Here is a 12,220-nt window from a genome sequence, read left to right on the forward strand (position 1 = left end):
ATACATAGCTCAGGTGGACCTGTATTTGTTAGCCACCATGGAAGAGCTGAGGAGCAAATGGGCATAGACTGACCTATCTTTAGTGTTGGTGACAGCCCAGTGGTGTGGAAGCTTTCTTGGCCCTACTTAGCTCCAGAAAGAGAAGTCTTATGTTACCACTGGGGGAATTCTGCATCACTGCACATGCACAGAATTCATGTCCCCTGCAGAATTTTTTTCTCTGCACAAAATATATTTGGCTGGAGAGGCACTGCAGTTACACCTTTTGCCCATGAGGTGGCACCAGAACAGAGCAGCTGGCTCACCAGCAGTAGCAGCCAACAGCTGGCTGCATTCCTCACAGCACCGTGCCCATGGAGCTAGGTGAGGAAGCATGGGACATGTAGGTGGACGATGCACGCATGGCTGCTGGGGTGGTCACCGACTGAGGTTCAAAAGGGCTAGTGGGGGGGGACTGACTGGGACAAGGGCTAAATGGAAATGTGGAGCAACATCGTATAGGGCTGGGGAGTGAGGGGTGGCTGAGTGGGGATACAGAGACATATAGGGATGAGGGGGGGAGGAGGGTGCAGGGACACATGGGGATGAGGCAGATGTGCCTGACTGAATGGGAGAGGCTAGAGGGCAGCCATGGTCTGCATGGGGGAGGCTCCCCAACTCCCTAACAATCCCTCCCCCTCCAAAAAAACTCCTTTTCCTTATTTCTCCCACCCACACCCAAGAACCCTCCAGTTTCACTCCCAGGCTCCTTCCCAGCAATTACTTCCCTCTCCCTCAGCTCCTCTGTTACACCAACTCCCCCAAGCCTTTGCACTGCTTCTGAGGGATGTGGGAAATATGGTTCTGTAGTGTAGTTTAAATGAATTATTAGGCAAAGTTCTGTATTAATTTGCCTAGTAAGGAATCTATTTGTCAAAAAACATTTCCTGTATTGTATCAGAGGGGTAGCCGTGTTAGTCTGGATCTGTAAAAGCAGCAAAGAATCCTGTGGCACCTTATAGACTAACAGACGTTTTGCAGCATGAGCTTTCGTGGGTGAATACCCACTTCTTCGGATGCAAGATGCAAGGAAAACACACTTTAAGCTATCTGGTCTTCGCAGCTAGCTACATTGAGCTGAAAAATGGCAGAAGCTAGAAACTTAGCTTATTTGTATGTGAGGACTTCAGTGGGGCTTCAGTGCAGTCCTGAATAGAGATGAATGTAATGATTTGCTTAAGAGCTTTCCTGAATTGGGGCCTTAGGAACAGCTCTCAGAGTTGCTATGGCCAGTACCCTGCAATGTTTATACATTCTACAGAGGAGCCCATTGTTGAGCCAAGGAGCCTTTAGCATAAACTCAGGCCCAAAGAGCTCCAAACCCCTCAGTTTTCCTTTTACCCCATTCAAATACTAGTGCAATGAAATAATAGTAATAAACAATGTTAAGGCTGAAATATTCAAACACTCTGGTGTCATTATGAAATTCCTGAAGTTAAGGATGCTCCACCAAAGTTAACTCAGCTACTTTGTACAGATGTATGTTTTCTATTCTTGTTTTCCTTTTTAAATGTTAACTTCACTATATTGTTGTTTATAAAAATGTATTTATATAAAAAGATGCAGATCATAGCCACATTAAAGAGGTAGTGGCAGCCTCTAGCTTTTAATTTGTCCTGGCCTTTGAAAACATGATATTCCAACTTTGTTTCCATTAATGCTATTTTTTTTTCAAGCATATATAATCCCCTTATCAAGGGTCTCAGCTCTTTGCAGAGCAATTCCAAAGGGAGTAGCTCAATCATGCAAATTACAGCTGTCTCTTTTATGATCAGTGCCTAAGTGTCTCTCTGATAGTTATGAACATGTTAGGTCTCAGGCGGAAATGACAAGCTACCTTCCTGGCCTGCTGCTACTCCTTAGGCTCTAAAATGAAGGGTGCACTACTTCATTTGTATGAAACTATTTCCCCGCAGAAGCTTTTCCTACGGTCTTTTATAGAGTCACTTCCAAGATGTGCCAACTTTCTTGGCTTCCCCTCTAAACACCAACACCAGGCTCCGACCATTCCTAGCCCAGCTACTACCCTTCATACTTCAAGTCTGGGAAAGGCATGAAAGCTTAAGAGCAGATTCTTTACTGAGTTGGGAGACCCGCCTGGAACAGTCAATAAAAGACACTGCTGGAACAGGCCGTTTAGGGGGACAGATGTGTACCTTATTCTTGGCAATGAATCTGGGAGCGCAGCACATTGCATCCCAGCAATGTCTGCAGCTGCCTCTCTATACTAGGAGCACTGGAATAAATGGCCCAGAACTCATCTTCAACAGCAACAAGCCCAGCCATCTAGCATTGGGGAATAGCAGCACTTCCCCTTCCATTTCCTTCCTCTCTCCTTCAGGGATTATAACTTCCCCTCCCTGTTCTTAGTCTTGCCCTCCCCTGTTTTCCTCTTCCTTTCCCTTATCTTTGTCTATCACATTTCCCTCTCTTTCCAGTCTCCCTCCTTTCTCTCCACCTCTTTTTCTATCACCCCCTTCAACCACTTTTTCCCCCCTCTTCTCATCTCCCCCATCACTGTCTTCTTACTTCTGTTTTCTTCTGCTCTGCTAAATTTAAGTTTCAGTTCTTGGGTCTGAAGCACGGAAACTGAAACTGATGTAGGCAAAGAGGAAACACTCCCATGAATGACCAAATGTGCATGAGCCCCAGAGAAGTTTGCATCCATGTCATTTTGAGGTGATTAAAAGGGAAGAATGGATAAAATTATAAGCTGCCAAAAGAGAATTCTTGTGAAATTGCTGTTAAAGAGAGCAATCCAACAGCAGAAAAAGAGAATGTCTGAGGAGCTTCTCATTAAATTGCAACACACAGGATAATTTTTGTTTACTCACTGCTAGCTCTCACATCCTTTTTTCTTCATCTTTGCTCCTGTTATGCAGCTATACCAGTTGCTACATAAAGATGCTGCTGAGTTTTCATGATAAGTCAGAGTCCCCCCCCTTTTAGTAATAATAATAATAAATAATAATAATAATGATAATAAAAAGAGAAAGACAGCTTAGCCTCCAAATTGATGATAGGTTAAGTCTTGGGCTGCGATTGAATTCTTCTGGAAAATGTAAAGTGATTTGGACATGGGCTTGCTGTTTTAAAATGCCATAACAATAGAGGAGTTTTTCAGTTTCTAAAGTTTGGGGGGGATTTTTTTGGTAATTTTGTAGTGGGAAAAAAAAGAGAATAGAGAAATAAAATTAATGTCACTGGATGGATTCCCCTAGATGATATCTGGTGCACAGTACCAAAATATAGTTGTATGAAGCTAATTATCATTACTATTAATTATTTTTAGCACCTAGAGGTTCCAAAAGGTATAGGGCTCCCATTGTACTATGCACTGTGTAAACACATAATGAGAGACAGTTCTTGCTCCAAAGAGCTTACAATTGAACTATCAAGTATCAGAGGGGTAGCCGTGTTAGTCTACATGCCACTACATGCATCCCACGAATGGGTATTCACCCACGAAAGCTTATGCTCCAAAACGTCTGTTAGTCTATAAGGTGCCACAGGATTCTTTGCTGCTTTTACAATTGAACTGGAGAAGACAGCAAATATGGGTGGGGAGTTGGAAGACACAAGACAGTGAAGTGACTTGCCTAAGGTCACACAAGCTTATTGGCATAGCTGGGACTAGAACTTAGATCGTTTGTGTCCTATTCTGGTTTCCTAGCTACTAGGCCATACAGTCTGGGAGGATGCTGTGGTTCTTCATATCTGGTATGCTTAGGAGAGCTTGACAGGCACAGTCGGAACAATATGCTTTCTTTAAACAAAAAGTAGTTATCTTGCCTTTTTCACCGCAGAGATAGAGCCCAAAGTGTAACTTGATCCCAAACCCAGTCACTGGAGAAACAGATGTTTTTTTCCCCCAGCCAAAGACTTGTGAATAGGGGAGCAAATCTTCCCAATTGGAGGAGAGAGAGGAGGGGCGTGTGGCAGGGAGAATGAGATCAAATTCAGGCAGCTGGGAAGATTGCAATTATAGAGGAGTTTAGGGACTCATCTCTGGCTCCCCTCATAAGCTCTTCTGGCTTCAAGGGACATCATCAGCCTTCCTGCTGCTTCCTGTTGTGATGATGAATCACCTCAAGTTTGGCAGAGTGGGAATCCCTGTTGCTGATCTGCAGATGGCTCACCAGACAAGGATGGAGCCACAGGAATAGAGCTGGTGACGGTGTCTCAGTGTCTCAGACAGCTTCAGCTCCATGTCTCCCCCTCTGCTGATGGGGAGTCCAAGAGGCCTACATGGAGAACATTACTAAGGGTTTCATGGATGAGGGGGGCATGGATGGCTTGTGTTCCCTCACACTGTGGGCGGGGGGGGATGACAGTGGGAGAGATGGGATACATATGGCAGGGGATATAACTGCACACATATGGGGAAGGGGCAGGAATGTCCCTGTAAGTGCTGTCCCATATTAATGTCCCTCATTCTTGGGAGGGTCCATCTCTCACCTGAGTTCCTCAGCTCTTTTGGTATAGATCTACCACTAAGGAAGCCAGGGCTCTTCATCACGGAGGGAGATGGCTTGGCAGCTGAACTGCTTTCCCATGCCACTATGTGAGCAACACCTCAGAACTTCCTGGGGGACAGAGCCCACCCCCGCTCCTGATGGGCTTCCTGACGCAGGAAGCAGAATGGGATTCCTCTTCGTGTGATAATCTAAGACCTCATGACAAGGCCACCAGAACCTTTGCCCTCCCAACTTCTACAAGGCCAAAGTGGCGGAGGCAAAGACCACCCGTACCTGCCGATAGTGGGGGGGGGGGGCACAATTTAAACATCCTCCCTCCTTCCCCCCGCAAGCAGCCCCTCCCCATTATCCTCAGTCTTCCCTCCTTGCAGCTCCCACTGTTGCTCCTGCCTCTCCCCACAGGGTGCAGCTCCCAGCTCACCAGCTCCAGCAGCTGCCGCACCAGGAAGAGGCCCCGCCGCACCGTGTGACTGAGCGGGGCTGGCAAATAATAGCAGAAGTCTGTGGGCATGTGACCCCGTGTGCCCCCCCCACACACACACTTTACCTCTTGGCAGAGGAATTAAAATACTACTTAAATATCCCACAGAGAGCGCACTGCAGAAGGCCTGAGCTATTGACTATTTGTCAGTTTAGCCCTTGGGCAGGAGTCCTGAGCCACAGACTTCTTACTAGCCTAGCCCCCATCCAGGAGGCCAGAACTGCCACTTGCCCCATGGCTCAGCTGCAAACCAGGACGACTGATCACCCCACTTGATGCAAGCACCAATTCCCCATTGTCACTGAAGGGGGCGCCTCAAAGGAGACCCAAGGAACCCTACACATCCTGATTCAGGATGGGACAATTTTTCAATATCTTGAAATGTTCATGGGAAGGGAAGAACCATTTCCCACACAGCCCTAATAGTAATGATACTTTTGCATCTGAGAGGGAGAATTGGGGACCCTGGTGCTGGGGCCCCTCAATGGGAGATTAGCCTGGGCAGGAAAAAAAGGAATTGGGTGGAGAACTGTGGGGGGTGTGGAAAGAAGAGAAAAGAGGCCAGGGACCCTGGATGGGAGTAAGGGGAAGTAGAGAAGGAACCTGGAGCTAGGGGCCCTCTATGGAGAGGAGACGACCAGGACAAATGAGTCTGGAGGCTGAAGAGACAACGGATTAGGGGGAGTAGACTTGAGTTTGTGTGTTTGGGGAGATTGACTGGGATTGTTGAGGAAATTGGTTTTTGAATGTTGGGGGGGGCATTAAGACTGATTTTTTTGAATGGATCAGAAATCGATCTTGGGTGTGGATTCATTTGCTTTGGATTGTTGTCCATGTCTTGGCACCACTGCTGTAGTAAGGCTAACACTCATGATTATTTGTTGTTTTTCTCAGAGCCCCAGCTCCTGGAGTCAGGAACCTCAGATTCATTTTAAAGTTGGTGTCTAGTCCTCCTGGTTGCAGAGAAAAGCTTGTATGCATGAAATCTAAAGGCTCAAAAACCCCAAAGGCAAATACTGTAAAAAGACCCAACATTTATTAGTTTTTAAAATCTCAAGATTTTTAAGCCAATCTTTTGATTTTTTGGGACCTGACTCATTATTTTTGAATTCTTGGCGGTGGTGAGCCTGCGAGGCAGTACATACTGCTGTAAAGTTTTGGCTCCCCTGCACTAGACCCTGCCACCTTGTAGTAAAACAAATCAATAACTGCAGCCATCTGTAAATATAAGTTGCATTAACCATATATCAGGGGTGTCCAACCTGTGGCTCTGGAGCCACGTGCGGCTCGTCAGAGGTTAATATGCAGCTCCTTACCTAGGCACTGATTCCAGGGCTGGAGCTATAGATGCCAACTTTCCAATGTGCTCGGGGGTGCTCGCTGCTCTACCCCCTGCTCTGCCCCAAGCCTTGCCCCCACTCCACCCCTTCCCCCCAAGGCCCATGCCCCTTTCCCTGAGCCTTGCATGCCCTCGCTCCTCCTCCCCATTGCCTCCTGCGCAAATGAAACAGCTGATTACGGCGGGAGAGGGGAGTAGGTGCTGATCGGTGAGGGATGCCGGCAGGCGGGAGCAACCTGGGGCTGGGGAGCGGATGCGGGGTTGCTGCCGTATTACTGTGGCTCTTTGGCAATGCACATTGGTAAATTCTGGCTCCTTCCCAGGCTCAGGTTAGCCACCCCGCCATATATAAATACAACATATGAGAGTCAATGCAACACTGATTCTAGAAACATTCATTCCATTGTGAAACTAATTTACAGTGATGCTAAGGATACTCTTTCAAGTTAGTTTCGTTTCCCCTGATTACTACCTGAGAATGTGGATGGAGTTCATGACAGAAGTGTAAAAGAAAGAAAATGTATTGCATTGCAAAATCAATGCACAGTGCTGCCACCAATGGTAAGCTTTTGAGTTACTTTCATTTCTCCTGTTTTCTGTCATGGATTGTGGGTGGAGATGGTGACACGCTGCAGAACAATGAAATTCTGTAGTAGGTAGTTTCCTCTTGAACCGAGCTCAACACAGGTAGGAATTTTTTCTTTTGCCTCTTTTCAGTAAGTATTTAAAAGTTTGTGGGTATGTTTAGTTCATCTCTTTTTATAGCTAAGTGTGGGTAGGCTGGCAGACGCTGCAAGGAAAGCTGAAATAAGAGAGAGGACTAAATGAGTTACTGGGCATAGGCATTTTCCTTATAAAATTATCAGTATCTCTACCAGCATACGGATACAGGATACAAAATAAATAGAGTTTGTTACCTCTTTATGAGGATGTGCTGGGAGCCAACGTTTTAATTTGTTAAAGTATGATCCATTTTTAGATGAGTGTGTGTGAGAGAGAGAGACAGCCTGGATAACCCTCTAATAGTTTCCAGTGCTGTGAGCACTATGTCTGGTCTGACTTTCATCTCCTGTGGGAGTCTGTGTGAAGTTAAAGTATAGCAAAGAGGCTGGGCTTTAGACAGAGGCATAGTTTGACTTCTATATTTGGAGGGCATTGGGGGGCTTAATACTATCAATAGTAGGTATAGGTCTAACTTTCAGATTTACCGATTGACAGACCCCCTCCACAGCCCCATGGACACCCCTGCACTTGCATGGGGACCAACCCCCCCATATCCCATCCCCCCTGCCCCAAGGAGGGACCAACAGACCCCCCCCCTTCACCCTCCAGGAATCCCCTGCACTCCATAGGGCCCTCCCTAGATCCTGTAGCCCTGGGAAGGGACCAACAGATTCCCTCCCCAGATCCTGCCCCCTCCCACTCCAAGGAGGTATTGACAGATCACCCCTCACTCCCAGAGATTATCTCCCCCACCCTGTATCCCCATAGGGCCCCCCTCAGATCCTGCACTTCTGCAGACTCCCCCATACATCATAGGGAACCCCTATGGACCCTGACCATCCTCGGGAGGGACTGACAGGCCAACCCTGCACCCCCTCACTCTTGGGAAGGACCAACAGACCCCTCCCACACTCCCACTGGGAGCCCTCCCTGGCTCCGGCACCCCCTGCCCTAGGAAGGGACCAATACACACTCCACCCAGGGACACCTTCCCTGCACCCTTCCACAGGGAATCTCCCAGGGTCCCACACCCGTCCTGGGGAGGGCACGACAGAGCCCCATACTCCTCCCGGCCCCCGCACTCCCCTTAGGAAAGCCCCCAGGATCCAGCGCCCTCTCACAGGGACCACTGTATCCTCTATAAGGGACCCTTCCCCAGATCTCGCACCACCTGCCTGGGGGCAGGAATGACAGACCATAGAGAACCTCCCCACGATCCCACACCCCCTAACCAAGGGAGGGACTGATAGAGCTCCCCCACATACTGTCCCTGGGGATTCCCCTCAAGACACCTTCCCCCACTCCAGGGAGGGCCCAATAGATGCACCCCTCCCTGTGGACCCTCCTGCACCCCACAGGGACAAACCTGGCTAACTTCACTTTGGACACCAGGAAAAGGGCAGGACTCCAATGTGAGTTCCCCACAACTAGGATTCCTCCACCTGCCCACCCCATGGGGGGATTTCCCCTGCTAGGCAACAAACAGGGAGGTGGTGAAGAGCAGGGAGATCCCCTCCCTGACCCCACACTCCTCCTCCCCCTCACTTCCTGTTGCTGGGGGAGAATCTCCCTGGGCCCGCCATCTGGGGGTGATGCCTCCCACCAGTCTTTGCCCCCCCATTTGGGTGGGGTGACACTCCTCATGTCCCCTCTTATCTGATAGTGATGCCCCCACCAGTCCACGCCCCGCCACTTTGGGGGGGGTGACACCCTGCCATGGCCCCTGTTATCCGAGGGTGCCATTCCCCCCCAACCAGTCCCTGCCCATCCATCTGGAGGGATGCCTCCCATGTTCCCCCATGACCTAAGGATGACACATGATATCTGGAGTAATGCATCCCCACTCCCTGCCCCCACAATATCTGGTGGTGATGCTCTCTATATCCCCCCTATCCAGCTATCCAGGGATGATGTCCTGGTAGCTAGGGTGATACCTCTCCAGTCCCTGACTCCTCACCTCTCGCCTCGCTGCCACCACTGGGGAGTCTCTGCCCCTCCTGGGCTTCAGGGGACAGCAGCCTCCTCGTGAGAGTCCCCCCAGGAAGGCAAGGGGGCACTGGCACTGGCGGAAGCACTGCTGGGGAGTGGCGTCGCCAGCCTCAAAGGACTCTGCCCAGCAGAGGCGGATTTAGAGTTAGTGGGGCCCTGTGCTCAGCTTCATTTTTGCCCTCCCCCTGGGGGGAGCATTGTCTCTTATCTCTCCCCCCTGGGGCTCAGGGCTGGAGGTGGAGGGTCTGGGAGGGAGTTAGGCTTTGGGAGCAGAATGGGGATGGGGGGGTCTGGCCAGGAGTTCAGGTGTAGGAGGGGGGCTGGCTGGGCCAGGGGGTTGGGGTGCAGAGCACTTATCTGAGGCAGCTCCCGTTTGGTTCAGGGGGTGCAGGTGTGGGGAGTTCAGGTGGCTCCATGCTGCCCTGTGCTTGCCCCACGGCCCATTGGCTGCGATTCTTGGTGCCTCCCCCGCCAGGCAGGGCTGGAACACAAGGGCTTTAGGGGCTGCAGCCCAGGCTAAGTGGGCCCTGGAGTCCTGGGCTGCAGGCTGCAGCCCCTAAAGCCCCGCCCCCTTGCTGAGTCCAGCCCTGCGAGCACGGGCTGGAGGACTCAGGTGGAGCAGGGGCAGCCACGCAGCCGGAGAGAAGCAGCGGTTTCCCCATCAAAGCGCCACTTCTCTCTGGCCGGCTGCGCATCTGCCCTGTGCTCCTTCCACCACCCGCACCTCCTGCCTGCTCCCCTGAGGCTGTGGGTGAGCCTCCCTCCCTGCTCCCCACAGCTTCTACCCCCGCAGCCCTACTCCTGGAGCAGACCCCCTGCAGGAGGTGCGCTGATCCTGAGCTGCCTGAGTGCCTGGCCTTGGGGCCCCTTGTTGTTGGGGGGCCCCATGCCAGGGCACTGTGTGTTTCATGGTAAATCTGCCCCTGCTGCCCAGGACATGGGAGCTCAGCAGTGCATTGTGGTAGCTATCCCAGTATGCAATATCCCAGTATGCAAGTGGCTGGAGCGTGCTTTTCAAATGGCGGGGTGGAGTGTGATAGGGAGTGTGTTGTATGTCTGTGAGGGGAGAGACAGTATGTTTTGGGGTACAGCGAGTGTGTTAGCATGCTGTCTTGTAAGTTCAGACAGCAGCAGACTCACCTCTCTCTCTCTCTCTCTCTCTCTCACACACACACACACGCCTGCCTCTGCAACAGGAGCAGTCCACAGTAATGGTTTGCTTTGTGTCCCGGAGTAGATAAACATGCCTACTGTCAGAAACGGAGCTTTGAAAGGGGATATCTGCATGCCTGCAGCCGAGTTCAAAACAATGACAAGAGTGGCCACTTGACTTCAGGGGATTATGGGATGTGTCCAGAGGCCAATCACAGCACAGTAATGCAACACATTGTCCACACTCACACCTGGGCGTTTCAGCCAGGGTGCAGCAAGCACTATGCTTCTTGTGGGGGTGGATTATCAGGAGTGCTCCAGCTGCGGAGTCCGGGCACCCTAAGTGCCTTGCCAGTGTGGACACCTCAGGAGTTAGGGCACCCAGAGCTTATTTAATGTGCTCTAACTTGCAAGTGTAGCCAATCCCTAAGATGACAGGAGGGAGATCTCCCGTTGGCATAATTAAACCACTCCTAATGGGCAATGGGAGAAACTCCTCTGCCGACATAGCACTGTGCACACTCCCACTTATGCCAGTGTAATTTATGTCACTCAAGGGGCTGGAATATTCAAACCCCTGAGCGACATAAATTTTATCATTAGAAGTGGTAGTGTAGACATGGCCTAAATTTAGGTCATTTCTTTTAGCACCACAGCTCCAAAACAGCCATGGGAAAGTGAGCAGAATTCTAGTCAAGGTCACATATTAAAAATGTGTTAATTAATGCCTAATTTTAATTACTAATGATGAAATCAGTGGGTGCTCTTTCATGTATATTTAGGAATGGATTCATGACACACTGGGAGATAAATACATAAAGGCGAAGGAAAAAATGAATCCAGCATTATATTGATAAATGGGGTTACAGGTTGCTCTGGAAGGGAATAATGTGTGACTTTACTAGCAGCAGTCATGTCGACAACAAAGGGGAGGGAAAGAAGGAGGAGAGAATTGTGGAATACTTTTGAAAAATAACCTTTTTCCCCACAAAATTTGAAAAAAAAAATCATCCAGCTCTATAGCTAGCTAAAAAATGACAATTTTTTCAAAAAATTCCTTCATTATTTTTTTTTTCATTTCCAAATGTTGTCCCTATTTCAACCATGTATTTTTCCTTGCATGAGGTATCTCCACTGATCAACACGGGTTTTCAGGAGCATTTTAGGACTGATTGCTGTCCAGTCTAGCTCAGCTGCCTGAGTGCCAGGACTGAAGGCCTGCAAAGTGTTGATTTAAGGTGACTTTAACAATGAAGTTGGACATGTACAACTTTTTCTTGTTCATGAAGTATAAAGGAACCCTAAATGGTTGGGGGGGGTTGTTTTTTTTTTAAGTCTGTTTTGTTTTTCCTGCTGCCCCTTTTATGCATTAGAACTGTAACTAATGTCAAGTCTAGTCTTCCCCATTTTGTTATAGGCTTGTTTTAGAAGAGCGGGAAGTCTGGATCAGCCATTAATTAAAGGGACGAGGGTTATGATATTTCCACTAAAGAATTTTTTCTTATTATTCTTTTTTCAAGCATCTCACTTAAGTAGGGTTTTAATAAAAAAAAGTCCCCTCCATTTTTAAACCAACTGCATTAAAGAAAAAAAATCACTGCCTCTCTGTCAGTCTAGTAACTGAGATCATGAACCTCCTATTTCTCCAGGCATTCTTCTAGGACAGAGGGGAGACAAGACCTGAATTTTTACTACATTAAAACTAAACAGGAAAAGAAAAAAAGAGTAAACTTCCAATTCTCCTTTTCACAATATAATGCAGCAAAAAGGCCACAACCCCTTTTTTTCTTTTACAGGCCACTTTTAAGCAAAGGGAGTGTCCCCAAGAAGCAGAGTCTCCGGGACACTTGTAAAGAGCCAGCCACTAGTTGTCCAGATTTGTCCTTTTGAAAAATGCAATGGCCTAGGGCTGACACAAGTAGCTATGTGGGAGCCTTGGCCAGGGGTGCCATTTAAGGAGGGTGGAAGGATTCCGCCTTCCCCTCCCAAGTTTCGCACCAGAGGTCTGCTCGCAGCACA

The 12,220-nt window shown here is 49.0% G+C and overlaps 1 protein-coding gene across 3 annotated transcripts in view; it reads left to right on the top strand.

Moving 5' to 3' along the window:
* The first annotated feature begins 6,938 nt into the window (after window positions 1-6,938).
* The window catches only part of LOC123362168 (interferon-induced GTP-binding protein Mx1-like), a 36,129-nt gene continuing 30,847 nt past the window's right edge, over window positions 6,939-12,220 (top strand). The window contains exons 1-3 of one of the 3 annotated variants that reach the window (XM_045002521.1): window positions 6,943-7,024; window positions 11,327-11,439; window positions 11,851-11,926. The gene's annotated coding sequence lies outside the window, so the exon portion shown is untranslated. Of the gene's footprint in view, window positions 7,025-11,326; window positions 11,440-11,850; window positions 11,927-12,220 lie in introns of all 3 variants that reach the window. The other 2 variants (XM_045002522.1, XM_045002523.1) reach the window with 2 other exon arrangements.

Source organism: Mauremys mutica, chromosome 1 (genome assembly GCF_020497125.1).
Source record: "Mauremys mutica isolate MM-2020 ecotype Southern chromosome 1, ASM2049712v1, whole genome shotgun sequence".
Lineage (NCBI taxonomy): Eukaryota > Metazoa > Chordata > Testudines > Geoemydidae > Mauremys > Mauremys mutica.